This window comes from Tamandua tetradactyla, chromosome 7, assembly GCF_023851605.1.
Source record: "Tamandua tetradactyla isolate mTamTet1 chromosome 7, mTamTet1.pri, whole genome shotgun sequence".
Classification (NCBI taxonomy): domain Eukaryota; kingdom Metazoa; phylum Chordata; class Mammalia; order Pilosa; family Myrmecophagidae; genus Tamandua; species Tamandua tetradactyla.
In genome coordinates, this window is record NC_135333.1 from 163369163 (window position 1) to 163384613 (window position 15451).

The 15451-nt window shown below is 39.6% G+C and overlaps 1 pseudogene; it reads right to left on the reverse strand.

Moving 5' to 3' along the window:
* Nucleotides 1-13440: 13440 nt before the first annotated feature.
* Nucleotides 13441-14980, reverse strand: LOC143642794 (serine/threonine-protein phosphatase 2A regulatory subunit B'' subunit gamma pseudogene; annotated as a pseudogene).
* Between the last annotated feature and the right edge of the window lie 471 nt (nucleotides 14981-15451).

Here is a 15451-nt window from a genome sequence, read left to right on the forward strand (position 1 = left end):
TTCCATTGGCCAATGCTTCTATTTTTGTGTCAGTACCATGCTGTTTTGACCACTGTGACTTTATAATTGGTTTTAAACTCAGGAAGTGTTAATCCTCCCACTTTGTTCTTCTTTTTTAGGATGCCTTTAGCTATTTGTGTTCTCTTTCCCTTCCAGATGAATGTGGTCGTTAGCTTTTCCAAATCTTCAAAGTAGGTTGTTGGAATTTTGATTGGTACTGTGTTGAATCTTTAGATCAATTTGGGAAGAATTGACATCTTAACTATATTTAGCCTTCCTATCTATGAGCAGGGAATGTCTTTCCACCTATTTAGATCTCCTTTGATTTCTTTTAGCAATGTTATGTAGTTTTCTGTGTACAAGTCCTTTACATCCCTAGTTAAGTTCATTCCTAAGTACTTGATTCTTTTAGTTGTCATTTTGCATGGAATTTTTCCCTTAACTGACTCCTCAGCTAGGTCATTGCTTGTATATAGAAATGTTACTGATTTTTCCACATTAATGTTATATCCTGCCACTTCGCTGAATTTATTAGCTCAAGTAACTTTGCTGTAGATTTCTCAGGATCTTCTAGGTAGTATCATATCATCTACAAATAATAAAAGTTTTACTTCTTCCTTTCCAATTTGGATGCCTTTTATTTCTTTGTCCTCCTGATTGCTTTAGCTAGAACTTCTAACACAGTAATGAATAATAGTGGTAACAGTGGACATCCTTGTCTTGTACCTGATCTTAGGGAGAAAGCTTGCAGTCTCTCTCCATTGAGTATGATGCTGGCTATCGGTCTTTCATATGTTCCCTTTATCATATTGAGGTAGTTACCATTGATTCCCATCTTTTGGAATGTTTTTATGAGAAAATGATGCTGAATTTTGTTGAATGCTTTTTCAGCATCAATTGAGATGATCATGTGATTTTTTCCCCTTTTAATTTGTTAATGTGCTGTATCACATTACTTGATTTTCTTGTGTTGCACCATCGTTGCATTCCTGGTATAAACCTCACTTGGTTATGGTGTATAATTCTTTTAATGTGTTGGATTTGATTTACTAATATTTTATTGAGAATTTTTGCATCTATGTTCATTAGGGAGATTGGCCTGTAGTTTTCCTTTCTTTTATCATCTTTACCTGGTTTTGGTAGTAAAATGATATTAGCTTCATAAAATGAATTAGGTACAGTTCCTTTTTCCTCAATTTTTTTGGACAATTTTGAGCAGGATTTTGGTGTTAGTTCTTTTTGGAAAGTTTGATGAAATTCCCCTGTGAAGCCATCTGGCCCTGGGCTTTTCTTTGTAGGAAGATTTTTGATGACTGATTGAATCTCTTTACTTGTGATTGATTTGTTGAAATCTACTTCTTCCTGAGTCAGTGTAGCTTGTTTGTGTGTTCCCAGAAATTAGTCCATTTCATCTAAGTTGTCTAGTTTGTTGGCATATAGTTGTTCATAGTATCCTCTACTGATTTCTTTTATTTCTTCAGGGTCTGTGGTAACGCACCTCTTCTCATTTCTGATTTTGTTTATTTGCATCCTCTCTTTTTTTTTTTTCTTTGTCAGTCTTGCTAGTGTCCCATCAATTTTGTTCATTTTCTCAAAGAACCAACTTTTGGTTTTATCGATTCTTTCTATTATTCTTTTGTTTTCCCATTTGTTTATCTCTGCTTTAATCTTTGTTATTTCTCTTCTCCTATTTGCTTTGGGGTTAGTTTGCTGTTCTTTCTCAAGTTCCTCCAAATGTTCTGTTAAGTCCTTGATTTTTGCCCTTTCTTGTTTTTTAATATAGGTATTTAGGGCAACAAATTTCCCTCTCAACACAGCCTTTGACACTTCCCATAAGTTGTATTCTTATTTTCATTCATCTCCAGAAAGCTACTGATTTCTCTAGCAATTTCTTCTTTGACCCACTGGTTGGTTCAGAGTGTGTTATTTAGTCTCCATATATTTGTGAATATTCTTATTCTTTGGTGGTTATTGAGATCCAGCTTCATCCCATTGTGATCAGAGAAAGTGCTTTGCATAATTTTTATAAATGCTTTATAAATGTTTTAAAATTTATAAAGACCTGTTTTGTGCCCCAGCATATGATCTATCCTGAAGAATGTTCCATGAGCACTACAGAAGAATGTATATCCTTCTGTTTTGGGGTTCAATGACCTATATATGTCTGTTAGGTCTAATTCATTTATCAGGTTGTTGATCTTCTGTCTGGTTGTTCTATCTATAGAGGAGAGTGGTATATTGAGGTCTTCTACTATTATTGTTGAAATATCAGTTGCTCCCTTCAGTTTTGCCAGTGTGTATCTCATGTAGTTTGGAGCTCCTTGTTTGGGAGCATAAACATTTGTGATTATAATATCTTCTTGGTAAATTGACCTTTTAATTAGAATATGGTGTCCTTCTTTGTCTCTTATGATATATTAACCTTTAAAATCTATTTTGTCTGATATTTGTATAGCTACTCCTGTTCTCTTTTGGTTACAACTTCCGTGGAAAATCTTTTTCCAACCTTTCATGTTCAATCTATTTTTGTCCTTGTATCTAAGATGAGATGAGTCTCTTGTAAGTGGCATATAGTTGGATTATGTTTCTTAATCCATTCTGCCAATCTGTATCTTTTAATTGGTAAGTTTAGTCCGTTAACATTCAAAGTTATTACTGAAAATGAGTTTCTTGAATTGACCATCTTATCTTTTTTATTTTATTTGTCAGATTTGTATATTCTTTTCCCTCTTTCTCTTTGTATTCTTTAAATTACCCTTAGTGGTGCTTTTCAATTCTGTGCCCTCCCCCAGACTTCCCTCTGCTGTCTTTTTTTTCAGCTGGCAGAACTCCTTTTAGTGTTTCTTCTAGGGCTGGTCTGGTGTTGACAAATACTTTCAGGACTTCTTTGTCTGTGAAAACCTTTTAGTGTTTTTTGTAGGGCAGGTCTCTTGTTGACAAATTCTTTCAGAACTTCTTTGTCTGTGAAAACTTCTTTGTCAGTTTTGAAGGACAATTTGGCTGGGTATAGAATTCTTGGCTGGAAGTCTTTCTCTTTCAGGATCTTAAATATATCATACCACTGCCTTCTCACCTCCATGGTTCTAGTTTAGTAGTCTGAACTCAGTCTTATTTGGTTTCCCTTGTATGTAGTAGATTGTTTTTCTCTTGCTGCTGGATTTTCTGCTTCTTTTCAACATTTGGCAGACTGGTTAGTATGTGCCTTGGGAAAGGCCTATTTGGATTTATTTTGTGTGGAGTTTGTTGGGCTTCTTTGACTTGTATATTTATGTCTTTTATAAGATTGGGGAGTTTTCTCTCATTATATCCTCAATCACTCTTCCTAGCCCTTTACGCCTCTCTTTCCCTTCTGGGACACCAGTGTTTCTTATATTTGCGTGCTTTGTTTTGTCTATCATTTCCCTGAGCTCCGATTCAAGTTTTTCCATCTATTTTGCCATTTGCTTTTTTGAGTCTTCAGAGTCAATTATCCTGTCCTCTATATCACTTATTCTTTCTTTTGTTTCTTCAAATCTGGTGTTACATACCTCTAGTATGTTTTTATTTGGTCAACAGAATCTTTAATCTCTGTAGTATCTACTATCTTTCCATTTATTCTTTCAAATTCCTCTTTATGTTCTTCTACTGTCTTCTTGATACCTTTTTGCCATTTGCCATCCCACTTATTTTATTAAGTAGAGTTGTATGAACATCTTTTATTAGTTATTCCAATGTCTGTATCTCCTCTGGTGTTTTAATTTGTCCATTAGGCATGGCTATATGTGTCTGCATTGTGATATGCTTAGTTATCTTCTGCTTCTTTGTGGCATATAAATATCTTGGTTGATTTGCTTTGGGAGTTGATATTATGTGTTTGCAGGATGGATGTACAGTAGGAAACAGGGTATGAGGTGGGGCACTCAGTGTGGTGCCTTGTTTCAGGGCAAGTATAGGCACGGGGGGGATATTAAGCTGATGCTTGTGAATGCAAGCATCCAGCAGCCAGGGAGTATGTGCTGTGTGGGTGCACTGGTCTGGGGGGCATAATCCTGGTGTGCACTGTTGTAAGGCACAGAGCCCCTTGTGCACATGCATAGAACTGTGGCAGCAGGTAGGTGTTATGCCTTCTTGGATTGGGGGCTGGTGTGACCCGGCTGCGCAGATCAGCACTTTCTCAGAGCTAGGAAGTGTGGCTGAGGGCTATGTGTGCGCGTGGCTCTAGGACTGCTGTAAACTGAGGTTCCCAGAGCTGAATGACATGATTGGGGTCCCATGTGCATGCTTGGGTCTAGGAGTGTTGTAAACTGATGTCCTGAGCTCAGGGAGGGCAGGGTGAGGCTGTGGGTCACTATAGGCAGGAATCCGGGTGTAGCCTGGGTATGAAGTTTAGTGCCCCCAGTCTTTATGCGCTGGCAATAGCCTGTGGGGAACAGGAAGGGAGAGGTAGTGCTTGGGAGGGGTGCAGGAAAGGTGGGTTGGGCTGCAGTTGGTGTGGGGGTGTGGGGTAGGTATATGCACTGGGGGTTGGTGGGGTGGGGATGCCTGGAGTATGGAGACTGTGAGTGGGAGACAGGGTACAGGTGCGTGAGGTGTGAGGTGATTCAGCGGTCACGGGGCTGTGCTGATGAGGGTAGTGTGCCCAAGGGATGCGGCCTGGCTTACTTCTTAGTCCCTGGCTCCTGTCCGTGCACTCCTGCAGGCATGCTTCTGCGCCAGGCTCCAGCTTTCTGCTTCTCAGTTCCTTGGCCTCTGTAACCAGGACTGTCACATATGGTGCAGAAGGCTCTCCCAGGTCAGCCGCACTCCTGAACTGCCACCTCATTCACCCTCCTGTCCCTTCTCTAACTTTTTCATGGAGCAGGGCTGATCTCAAGCTACTCTATTTGGCCATTTCCCGGAAGTGTAGCTAACCGGCCTCTCTTGAATGAAGGTATCCTTTTGCCGATGTTTTAATTTGGACATTTTCAATGGCCTTAGAACTGTACATTTGAAACCTAATAAATTCCTTTTATGGAAGCCAATCCATTTCTGGTATATTGCATTCTGGCAGCATTCCAGCAGTGAGGATCCCATGAGATAAAAGATATAAGATGCTTATAACAATACCTGGTACAGAAAAATGTTTTCATAAATCATTGAGCTGAATTATTTTGGCTAAGAGGGTTTTTCTAATATTCTTTATTTTACCAGGACCGTGAGAACTGTAAGCATCAGACTCACTCTTCTCCAGCTAGGATTAGGGGCTGTGGACATGGAAATTATGTAGTCCTTCAGTACTTTTACCGGGACTCTAAAGATAAAAGAATAGGAACTGGACAGTACCCTTTGGAGCATATTCAGAATTGAGATGGGATTCCTCTCTGGCATTCATTAAATGAATCCCAGAATTCCATTTGATTTATTGTAAAACAAATCCAATTTGACAGGTAGCACTCCTAGCTATGGCCTAAAAGATGTCCACGATGCTAGCTCAAAGCAATTTTGAAAGTAAAATAATCTTATAAACTAAGTGGCTAATATTATCCCATCCTATACATCAGGACAAGAATGGCCTTGAGGTCTCTGTGGTCTATTTACACACAGTAGACTCACGAGCAGGCTTCAGGTGTTAGGTAGCCGGCATATTTCTGGGTTCTTCTTTGTGCCATCCCTACTCCTCAGTTCCTCCCCCCAAAACACTGACCAATTAAAAATGAGATATTGTTGGCATGCTAGATACGTTTTCAATCTAATAACCCACTATTTACTTCTTATAACTGTAAACAGAGCTTAGAAAAATAAGGATTTCTATCCTGTTGGCATTTACTGTTCCTAAAGGAAAATTAAAGTCCCACAGAGTCACAGTTCAGTGAGTCAAGCAAGCTTTTCTGTTAAACTTATACAGAATACATGGCAATAATTCTGTTAGCTGTTAGTAATTTAAAACAGGACATGGAGCCAGGTTTGAGTACTTAGAAAGAAAAGAAGGACTCAACACCTTGGAAACACCATATTTTCTCTCCAGCGGATGCTGTTTTGGGTGTCAGATTACATTTTTAATGGAGAACATTTGTGGAAAATATCAGATGGGTTGGATTTGGTCAAATAATTCCTAGTCTTTCTCTTAGTAGCACATAGCCGCCCACTTGTCATCTTGTAGGAGATGAATCGATTTTGTCAGAACTTTGCCAATACCAATGTCTTCAGCATGGCTTACCAGCACACAGCTTGAACCTGGAAAAAGGCTGAATGCCTGTAAATGAGGGTAGTACCGCCAGTTGTAGAATGGTGGTGAACTTGTTGGTCCTGGTGCATATCCTGGCCAAAGATGAGAGAGCTGATCTAGAGAATATTTCTTCGAAGGTCTGGAATATTTCTATGACTTAAACCCATTTTCTAGAATATTGCTGGGGATGGTGGGGGAGGGAAAGAGGGTCTCACACCCGTAATTAAATGCCTAGCCTGAAAGTCACACCTGTTACCTCTTCTCATATTTCTTTGCTTGGGCCAGGTACATAACCTCCCCCAAATAAAGAGCACCAGGAAGTGCAATCCTACCACATGCCTGGATGGAGGAGGAACTGAAATATTTGACATATAGCACTAATGCCTATTGCAGCTGATGAAAGAGATACTGTGCTAGAAAATCTGATAAAATGGATTCTGAAAGAAACTTCCCCTGGGAGGTAGTATGTTGACCTATGGGCTCAATCTGTTTCTGGGAGTTCTCCTCACCCCAATGTGGAGAAGACACCTGCATAGCTGGGTGCCGTCAGTCATCTGACTCATCCAACTCACTTCTCATATTGTGATTCTATGCTCACTATGCATATTTCTCATCATAAATTGGCTTCTTTTATGGGTCTGCTTTGGGAAAAGAAATGCACTATTTAGGCAAACAGGAGCATTGCAGTTTATACCTTCACTCCTGATGGCCTTAATTCAAGTAAATCTGCCCTTGAAGAACAGAGAACATTCTTGGGGCATTGGTTGAACTGAGTTTCTGTGCCTGCAGACCTGAAGATCAGACCTTAAATCAGAGAACTGACCAAGATAATGCCATAAAGAAGTAGTTTGGGTAGCCAGTTAGCTACCCAGATGACCCTCTGAAGACACCTGTCTCATAAATAGATGCAGAGAAACCATCCAGAAGGAGTTAGTCATCTAAGGTGAGACAATAAGGAAATGGACTGAGGTTATGGCCATGAAAATAGAGTGGATTGATTAAAGACATTTTTGATAAAAACAATAAGCTGAAATCGGTGACTGCTTTGACATGAGAGGAATGAGAGGCAGGGTGAAGCCAAAGAGGAAATTCTCACACAACACAGGGTTTGATTTCATGGTAAGTATCCAAATGTCTGTCAAATAAATGGGTGCTCCAAGATAATATACTTAGAGCCTTGGGGAAGGCTCTAAGTATAGGAAACATCCTCACTCTTGGATTAATTTATGAGTTATTTAACTCTTTGTGTGGAGAATATTACACATGGGGTACATGGCTTGTTTCTAGTTGCTCCCTGTGGGCAGTGGTATTTTAGTGGGACTGCACTGTGTTTATATGGGGTTCTGGTTCCATAACTTGAGTAATGAGCCACACGCACATTTTTCACATTGCCCTCTAACTATAAATAAGATTAGGAAGTAATTCTCAAACTTTTATTTTCACTGAAAACTGTTCTCTTAAGTGTTAATAACGACACCCTAAAGAAGTACCCTGCATTAAGGATGTTTGGGAAGGGCAGTGTTCAAATTAAATATCTCACTTAAATTTCAAGATCGTCTCAAAACCTTTAAGGTACAAATGTGTGTTGTGAAGCTCCAAAACGGGAATGTGCAGTATCTCCCAAACACAATTGACCATCAACACTTTTTCTGTGCCATCCCCTATTAACATCTTCTGAAAGATTTGGTTTCCAGATACATTGATGTAGAAGATATTCACCCTTACAGAGTGTTCTGGTAAAACAAGTGCCTCAAAGATACAATAAATAACCAAGACTTCTAAAAGGGCATGAATAGTATTTTGTGTGGTATACAAACAACATTAATTTATTCTCATCTTCCTGTAATTCATCTTCACTCTTGCTAATGGTACATTGAAGAGTACTTGAAAAGAGACCTAGGGTTTTCTGGAACCTTCTCTCTGTCTTTAATGATTGACAAATCTGTCTCATTTTTCATCATATGATTCTTGTATTCTTGCAGAATATCTTCCTGCTTCAAATGTTAAAAAAATACCTTGTGTCTTTTAATGCCTCATAAAATGTGTAGGTGTCTGCGTAAGAGATATATTGGAGTTCTCCGTATTACTTTTGTATTATTTTTGTAACTGTCATGTAAGTTTGAAATTATTTCAAGATAAAAGTATAGTAAAGGAAAAATAAAAGATAAATATCTTCCTGCCTTGGTGTCATAGTGTGTTCAGTTCATGCAATAGGCTGCTTTGCCTGTTCAGCAGCGGGCAGTGGGCACTCGCTCATCACTGTCAGATGCCAAGTGGCACCTGTCAGACAAGCAGGAAGGGACTGGTATCTTGTCCCATAGCAGTAGCCCCAAGCCAGGAAGGCTCTGTCTGTAGCCTCAGGCCTTTTCTGTATGTCCCATTCTTGCCAGAATATTCTGTCTTTATTGTCTTCTTATTTGAACTCCTATTTGCCTACTCTGGTGTCTCCCCAAGTAAGTCATCTGGTAATTGAACTTGACTTCTTGTCTTTCCTTCATTCTCTTCAAAAGGATCTGAAAAGAGCTATTTGTTTTTCCAGTGTAGGCTTCTACAAGCCTTTAGCTTCCATTCAGCAACGATTCCCAACCAGAGGTTGTGACACATCTATACAAAGAAAAGCTGCCCCCCACAAAGTCCCATTAACACCCCCAATGAGGAACACTGTATACTTCCCAAACTCCAGATATTTAGCTACCACTTTGGTCATTTTCCAATACCTAATGTTGCACCACTTGTGCCGTGATTAATTGAACATTTTTCCTTGAATTAATTCACTTTTTAAAACTCCCTTTATTCTGAGCAAAAGTATGCTTGCAATAATGGGTCAGTGTTGTTATATATGTGTGTGTATATATATATATATATGTTTATATATATATATATAAACATATATATATATGTTTATATATGTTATATATATATATATATATATATATATATGTTTTATTACACATAAAAATAAATACCTAACAATGAAAAATATTCTTCACTTGTAATATACATATGAAATTTGGGAACACGGTCACATTAGGATAATTATACCCCTTCTGGTGACTACTTATCTTGTTGGGTTTTTGATAGGGTCATTAGCCTTACCAACTTCTTTTCTGAGCTATGAAGTTCTAGGCAAGCTTTCCTGATAGACTCCCTAGAATGGGCCTTATCAGAGTCAAAGCCACATGTTTAATATGCCACAAAGGACATTTATTTTATATAAAGAAGCACTCTGTTCCACTGGCAGTGACAGTACCCTTGACCCAAGCCAACCGTCTCTTTGCTGATTGCATAGGCAAAGGGTAAAAGTGAGACTCATCTCGCATTTTCTTTAGATTTAGGCTCCACGAGAGCATGCTGCACCGTGGGTCCTCATCTTTGCTAATGCAAAGTCTAACACACACATTTCATGATTGATGAAGATTTCGGTGAATGAATGAGTGAATGAATGCTTACCTCTCATTACCAAGCAGACAGTGGAATCTTATTTACTGTTACTGAGTCAAAAATGTGTTGTGCGCATGTTTCTTGAGCAAATATTGTGACTTCTCTGTGCCCCAGTTTGATGACCTCTAAAATAGGGGTAATGGTAGTTCCAGCGTCATAGTGCTGTTACGTGAAGTCAACGACATAATAATTGTAAAGTGCTTAGAACAGTGTCTGGCACAAAGTAAGTGCTATAGAAAATATAATGATGAATGAATGAATGCTGCCTGACTTGCTCTGAGAATTTCAATATTTGTTGAAATAGTGAATCAACAGATGCTGGGCCCCAATGACCCTGGAACCTTTCTTGTCTGTTCCTACACTCCATGACTGAGAGTTCTCTAGAGAGAAGCACCTCTTCCTGGCCTCAGTTATCCCCATAACACATCCCAAGATTCAGGAAGCAGATCCCACTACAGTTTTCAGCACAGAAACAGTTTTTCTGGAAAAGATAGCCTAGGTTGAAGACCTTTGAGTTACAGACTGCATGGGATCTGGGCACTGGTTTTCAGTTACGGCAATATTAGAATATGTCCCATTAACTAGATTCCTGCTCCGTCTCAATGGACTCATCCTGCAGGGACAACACATTCACATTGAAGGAACATAAGGAGGCAGAGAAGGGGTGAAAAGGTGTTTTAGTTTGCTAAAGCTGCCCGAATGCAATGCAATATATAAGAAATGGATTTTTTTTTTTTCACATGAGCAGGCACTGGGAATTGAATCTGGGTTTCCGGCATGACAGGCAAGAACTGTGCCACTGAGCCACTGTTGCCCATCTTGGATTGGTTTTTAAAAACGGAATTGATTAAGTTGCAAGTTTACAGCTCTAAGGCTATAAAATTGTCCAAATTAAGGCATCCAGAGAAAGATGACTTAAGAAAAGCAATGGTTCTGGAACAGCTCTGTCAGTTGGGACGGCATGTGGCTGGCATTTGGCCCTTTGGCTTCTGTTTCAAAATGTCTTCCCCAGGGGCGTTTCCCCTCTGCATCTCTAAAGGTCTCTGGCTGTGTGGGCTCTGAAGCTTTTTTCAAAATTGTTCCTTCTTAAAGGACTCCAGTAAGTGGATTAAAACCCACCTTGAATAGGTAAAGGTACATCTCCATGGAAACCACCTAGTGAAAAGGCCCCACCCACATTTGGGTGGGTCACACACCCATGAAAACAACTTACTCAAAAAGATTCCTTCCAACAATATTGAATGAGGATTAAAGAACACGGCTTTTCTAGGGTACATGAAACCACCACACAAGGGAAAGGAAGTGGCCCCAGTGGAGTATCAACTATGTATTAGGCATGTGGAAGGTGACTTCAAGTATATTGCTTTATTTAATCCTCTGACAATCTTATTTTCCTTATTTTACAGATCAGAAGACTGATGCACAAGGAAATTAAGTGACTCAGCCAAGGTCCTCCAGCTAAACAGTAGTGCTATAATCTGAAGGCAGACCCATTTGAGTTGTTTTTATAAACCCTCAGACTATTGAGAGGGAGGGCTTCTGAATGGCTATGTCAGCTTCATACCAAAACCGTTTCAGTCCACCAGCTGGTGTTGTAGTGTTAGCACCTCTGTCCCCTCATTACTAAAGAGAATGAGTGACATTTAATAAATAGAACATCTTAAAGAGCTCGAGCCAGCCACTAGCAGAGAAAAGCTACATTGCAGCTATTGTCCTGTGGGATTTAGTCAAAAGCCAAGATAATCCCATCTGAAACAGTCTGTAGGCAGGGCATAGCATGGGTCTTTGAACAGAGAATTTGTCTCCTCGACTGAAGGAAAAGAGCTCTATTCTTTACCATCTATTGATAGCCTTTTGCATGAGAAAATGTAGGAAAAGCCAGAATCTCAGCAAGAAAGAGGCAAGCTACCTTTCTCTGTGCAGTTGGTTCCCATGTCCCAGTCTTGGCAATGCTGATTTTGAATAAATTGTTTAAACGTTCTTTCTCCCATAATTATGGGGGCAGTACTAACAAGTTGCCTTAGATGAGTATTCTTAGGAGTGTGCTGACTTTATTTAGCCAAACAAAATATGAACTCCTTCTTTACTTCTCTCAGGAAGCCTCATTACTCTCTCTCCCACCAAAACCCTTCCTTCCAACCCCATGAAGCCCACTCCAAAACCTTTTCAGGGTGGAATGTCATTAGCCTACTCTACCGCCTGAGTAATAAGACTCCCGCCCTTTATAGGTGACCCTTACAGCACCCTGTCTTTCAAACAATAAGTCTTGGTCATCTGCAGGATAGGAAATGGCCTATCATCTGAATTTGTTAATTCCAGCAAAGGTTCCATGAGGTTGCTGTTGGTTGATTTGATGCTCTAGCTCCTAAGTAAAAATTTAAGGAATTCCCTTCCCAGCCCCATTGTCTGTGAAATAACAGATCTCCACCCAGGGTGACCTCCCCTGAAAGATGTAAGTTTCATGATGAGCGCTTCAGGCACAAACTCACATGTATGAGTTTTAATTGCTGGCGTTCCCAGGCAGAGGATTAACACCCACCTTGAATGAGGTGGGTCACATCTCAAGCTAAGAGAGCAGTTGACCAGCCACTGGGAGGACGTTCTGGTCCCCTGTCCACTGCCCTGTTGCCTCAGCCCTGGACTCCTTCCATGTGCTGGTCCTGCGGCAGGATGGATGTGGCTTTTGAGTCCCCTTGAAGATGCCAATTCTCAGCATCCTCCCACTGGCTCCAAGAACTAGAACCAAGGGTGACAGGATGAAGGTATTTACCAACACCATCCAATGGCTGTGGAAATGAGGGGAGGCAGGAGTTGGCATGACACACAACACCTTGAACCTGGAGGCATTATTGCAAAATTGGTATTCAATTCCATTGCACAGGCTGAGGTGCCACGTCTTGTGCCTTGGCCCTTCCCCATACTAAGGCAGTATACTCCCCAGGGCCCTGTGTGCCAGCACCCCAATTATGTAAGAGGAGGCTTCATATGACATCATTTAATTTGTCTCTAGTTTGTCTACAGGACTCAGTTTGAGTGTTCTTTTTCAAAATGTATTTACTAATTCAAAAAATATTTGAGCCAATATGCCAGCTACTGTGCAAGGCAATGAGGGGCGGTAGTAACAACACACAGACAGCACCTTTCCTCCTGCAGCTTGTAGTATACTGTTGCCGAATAAAATAAATGCATTGGAATGTGAATGTAGGAAATGCCACAATAAAGGGGCAACTCATATGTTCCAGATTTACAGAACCAGAGTCAGTGTCACTAGGTATTGGCAGGACTACCAGGTATTCAGTCATTTGTTTTCAATATTTACTTTTATTGAAGTAATGCAATCCTGTAGTTCAGGTGGTCTTGAATGATTGCAAAGAATATCTACCCTCTCATTTAAAATGACACCAAGGAAATGGCTGGTAATTTGTTTAGCTGTTTCATTTGTGATTCATCTTCATATCTCTTAATAACTGCTACCCTTTGACTTTTTTATGACAGCTGTATTGAGATATAATTCACATACCATAAACTTCACCCTTGAGCAGTGTATAGTTCAGTGGTTTTTAGTATAGTCACGGAGTTGTGCAACCATCACCACTGTCTAATTTTAGAAATTTTCATCTTCCCCTAAAGAAACCCCATTGACATTAGCAGTCACTCCCCATTCCTTTCTCCTGCAGTCCTGGAAAAAGCTAAATATATACCAACTTGATGGATTTGCCTATAAATGGAATCATACAATATGTAGCCTTTTGTGTCTGGCGTCTTTCACTCAATGCAATGTTTTCAAGTTTCATAATGTTTTTTTTTTTTTTGCAGATTAAAGTGTTTTATTTAGACCATTATTAAGAATTTTTCCTCAAAGTTTTGCATGCAGCAAACAAGTACATCTTAATGAATACAGTTTAGTCTTTCTTAGATCATGAATCATCAAGATCTGCAGAGTTTTCACTGTCATTTGCAACAAGGGCTTCTCTGTTCTCATAAGTCCAGAAGCCATTCAGATCAATTAGAATGGTGGTGACTGTGTCTCCTTGATTACTGTTGATTAAATCCTGAAGAGAGATTTTGAAAGGATCCTTTGGTTTTACCATGTCAAAGATTTCATCCTTAACATCTTGAAATGAAACAGGATCTTGTCCATGGATTTTCATTAGTTCCTGTATGGCCCTAAAGAAATGATTAAGGGAAAAAACATTCAGATATCCTTTGTTCTCAATATCAAGCAGTTTGAAAATATATTGCAGAGCTGCGGGTTCTTTTCTGTTTTCTAATGCAAGAACAAAGTCCAGGTAGGTCTTATAGTCCATGTCTCCATCGTAAGTGAGACACTCTTGAAAAACGCGGTCTAAGAAGACACTGGTCATAGTTGCTGTTCCATAGCGAGAGAGTTCTTCTTTACTGAGCATGCCATTGTGGTCCTTATCAAGATTCAAATACTGGCCATAAACCCTTAGGGCAGAAGGAGCAGAAAACCAATTTGTTTCTTGACTCTCCTTGGACAGTTCCTCATCTCTTAGCTCCAATAAATCATCTAGGAAGCTGCATGCTAAAATATCTTGAATTTTTATCTTTCCTGTTCTTAGAGGGTCTAAAAAGAAGAAGAATTTCCTAACTGCAGTACAAACATAAAAGGAGTAAAAAGACTTTTCCAGCCCATCTAACTGTGGCAAAGTGGGGATGAGTGCCAATATGTAGTTTTCTAAATCAGATTCCCGAAGGTACCCTTGTCCAGCAACACCATATAAACTGAGTCCTATTCCTGTTTGGTGAAGCCAAACTTTTCTCATGACATAATCGAAGAACTGCATAATGGAAATTCTTCCATAGGAATCGGCATGAAGGAGTTTCGCAAAGACTTTTGCTGTGAAGAACTGCCTGCACTTTGGTCCAGCTTTTTCACCAACCTTGAGAAAATTTTCATAATTGATCATTGCTTCCTCTCCAATCATAGGTGGAGTCTGGTGTTTGTCCAATAAAAACCATAAATTCTGTAATTCTTCATTATCTAACAGTTCTCTGCTTTTCCTTTGTAGAAAGACAGCTCTAGATTCCTCTCTTAATTTCTGTAGTAAGGCTTCATCTGCAGCTGGCAGCCTATAATAAAACCGGGGAATGGTTTTATAGAATTTATTTGTGTTTTTTCTACCTCCTTTCCATTCTGAGTAGTAGTTAGCAAATAAATCCATTTCTTCATCTTTTAATTCTTGTTCACTTTTTTTTTTGTTTGGGCCAGTGCTGTGCGTCGATAAACAGCGGTGAAGAACTTCTTTCCAGTCGGTGGCTAACTCCATGCTTGCGGCAACTCCTGCATTTGGTGTTTACGAACCACTTCACCTACCGCTAGCAGAGACGCCGGACACCTTCAAGTCCCCGTAATGGTCAGGAAGGTTGCCCCACCGCCATCTTGGACATGGGCCTCATAATGTTTTTGTCCATGTTGCAGCATATCGATACTTCATTACTTTTTCTTTGTTCTTTTTTGTTTGGTTGGTTTTTGTTTATTTATTTTTTATTCTTCTTTTTCTGTTTTATTTATTTATTTATTTATTTTGTGTAATACTTCATTACTTTTTATGACTGAATAAAAATTCGTGTACAAGTTTTTGTGTGGACGTACATTTTCAGTTCTCTCTGGGTACCTACTTAGGAGTATAATCACTGTGCCACTGATTTTTCAAGGTTTGGGCAATATTTACTGCTTTCTCTCTATGGAATGTGAGGCCTTAGCTTTTCATCTTATCTTCCTCTACCACCACTAACTGTCTCTCCCCCCACTTCCTGTCCTTTATCATTCCAATATTTGTGCCACTATTTTGGTTGAATCAA